The sequence below is a fragment of the Otolemur garnettii genome, unplaced genomic scaffold (assembly GCF_000181295.1).
Source record: "Otolemur garnettii isolate 467f Iridium unplaced genomic scaffold, OtoGar3 scaffold00044, whole genome shotgun sequence".
Taxonomy (NCBI): domain Eukaryota; kingdom Metazoa; phylum Chordata; class Mammalia; order Primates; family Galagidae; genus Otolemur; species Otolemur garnettii.
In genome coordinates, this window is record NW_003852439.1 from 2967072 (window position 1) to 2970150 (window position 3079).

The window sequence follows — 3079 nt, forward strand, 5'->3', positions numbered from 1 at the left end:
AACACTTGAGATGAGATGGAGCCAGCCAGGGAAACAATTACAGGCAGAGAGAATAGCATGTAAAAAGGGCCTGGGGCAAAAATGAGTTCAGCCTATTCCAACAACTAACAGGCCAGTGTGGCTGGGATGCAGAAAGTGAGAGGCAGACGGTTCGTGATGGTCATCGGGGAGAGCTGGGAAGCAAGAGCCACATGACATCCTAAGTACAGTGGGAATCCATTGACTGCCACTAGTTCTTTCCTTAAAGAACTGTGTAAAGAACAGTGGCTTGTGTATTGTATCTATATTTGTCTGTGTTCCCCAGAGAAACAGAACCAACAGGGCGTGTATGTATGTGTGTGTGGGGACAGAGAGTGCCTCAGTCTTTTGGGGCTGCTGTAGAACATAATACCTTACACAGGTAATTTATAAACAAATTTATTTCCTAGGGCTGGATTTAGTGGCTTGTGCCTGTAATCCTAGCACTTTGGGAGTCGAGGGGGGGAGATCACTTGGAGTCCAGGAGTTTAAGACAAGCCTGAGCAACATACTGAGACCCTGTCTCTACAAAACAAAAAAATTTTTAAATTAGCCAGTTATAAGGCTGGGCACAGTAGCTTACACCTGTAATCCTAGCACTTTGGGAGGCCAAGATGGGTGGATTGCCTGAGCTCAGCAGTTCAAGACTGAGCAAGAATGAGACCCTGTCTCTAAAAACAAGTCAAGCATTACGGCAAGCACCGGTAGTCCCTACTGTGAGGCTGAAGCAAGAGGATCACATGAGCCCAAGAGTTTGAGGTTGCTGAGAGGTGTGACACCACAGCACTCAACCAAGGGTGATAAAGTGAGAGTGTCTATAAGTAAATAAATAAATAAATAAGTCAGTCATAATGGTACATGCCTGTAGCTACTTGGGAGGCTGAAGCAGGAGGATCCCTTGAGCCTGGGTGTTTGAGGTTGCTGTAAGCAATGATGATATCACTGCACTTCAACCTGGGTGACAGAACAAAACCTTGTCTCAAAAAAGAAAGCAAGAAAGAAAAATATATCTCTCCCAGTCCTGGAGGCTGGGAAGTCCAGGATCAAGGCACTGGCAATTTCTGTATCTGATGAGGGCCTGTCCTCACAGATGGCACCTGTTATGTGTCCTCTCATAGAAGAAAGGCAAACTGGCTTGGCGTCCGTAGCACGGTGATTACGGTACCAGCCACATACACTGAAGTTGGCAGGTTCAAACCTGGCCGGGGCCAGCTAACCAACAATGACAACTGCAGCAAAAAATAGCCCAGTGCTGTGGTGGGCATCTGTAGTCCCAGCTACAAGGGAGTCTGAGCCAGGAGAATTGCTTAAGCCCAAGAATTTGAGGTTGCTGTGAGCTGTGACGCCACAGCACTCTACCAAGGGCAGCATAAAAAGACTGTCTCAGAAAGAAGAAGAAGAAGAATGGCAAAGTGACTCTCTGAAGCCTCTTGCTAGGGCAGCATAGCAAGACCCTCATCTCTTAAAAAAAGATAAAGAGGGAGAAGAAGAGACACAGAGCCCTCCACCATATTTGGATACAACAAGAAGGTGGCCGTCTACAAGCCAGGAAGAGAGCCCTCACCAGAACTCTACCATGCTGACTCTCTCATCTTGGATGTCTCAGCCTCCGGAACTGTGAAAATACATGTCTGTTGTTTAAGCCGCCCAGTCCATGGTATTTTGTTACAGCAGCCTGAGCAGACTCGGACAGTGTGGCAATTCATTCATTTTCCCTGCTATACGGCAGTCTAAGAGCTAAATAAGTGCAATTACTTTCTCCATTGCCGTGGACCATTTGTGTTTGTATAAACAACCGCAGTGCCCAGCTCAGACACCCTTTACTGAACTTGTTCTCCCCTCTCTGGCATCTGTGAGTGTGGGCTACTGGCCACTCACAGGTGTTCCTCTCTGCAGTGAAGTGCCCTTCTCATGGACATATCAGGTCATTAAGGAGCACCTTCCCAAGGCAGTCATGTCCCTCTGTCTCAGAAGAATGACCTTGAGCCAATACCCAATTGACAATGGGGTACAAAAGCTGAGTCTCTTGCATCTAGCAGGGACTTCACTTCATAGTACAACTCATGCTATAAGTTCCCTGGGAATCAGAGTGAAGCTAGACTCCAGCTGAAATGTCATCAGTGCTAGTCTTCCTCCCCTTATCTCTGCTGCAGTCGTTTCCTGGAGCACTGCCTCCAGATCGGCAGTCTCCAACCCCCAGGGGACAGACCAGTACCAACCTGTGGCCTGTTAGGAACCAGGCTGCACAGCAGGAAGTGAGGGTGCCAAGCTAACAAGTGAAGCTTCGTCTGTGTTTACAGCCATTCCCCACTGCAGACATCACCTCCTGAGCTCCACCTCCTGTCACATCAGTGGTGGCATTAGATTCTCATGGGAGCATGAGCCCTGCTGCAGACTGCACGTGATCTCGACTGCCCATTCCTTATGAGAATCTCATGCCTCCCTGCAATCCATGGAAAAATTATCTTCCATGAAACTGGTCCCTAGGGCCCAAAATGTGGGGGGCCAGTGCTCTTTGAGGCACTTAAACACAAACTCATCTAGGGAACCTCACATGAAACAGGACAGCTTCCAGAGTTTGTTTTGTACTCCTTCCCACATTAATAACAGCACATGGGAAATCTTGAAACTTTTAGCAAAATTGTCCCACACCAGGCACATCACCTGACTGGGATCTTAGATGCCTGAGAGTGGGGACGCATCTGGCCGTGAGCACTGGTTGCATAATGTTTCTCAGTGCAACCCACTGGGATCAGGCACCCTTCTCAGTACAGGACAGTGTGCTGGGGACAGAAGGGGGACATTGGTTATGTCTTGCGAAAGCGTTCTGAAAAGTAGGGAGATATTACATCATATTGTTAAGTGGAAACAAAGTGAGTAAGAGACAAAACTATATCAAAGTATTTAATCACAACTCCATAAACAAAGTAAGAAAAGAAAGCCCAGTGACCAAGTTCAACATCAACTGTAATAGGTCATGTTGATAGTTAGAACATGCTGTTGATAGGATGTAATGAAAATGAGGTCTGGGCTCGGCGCCTGTGGCTCAAGTGGCAAAGGC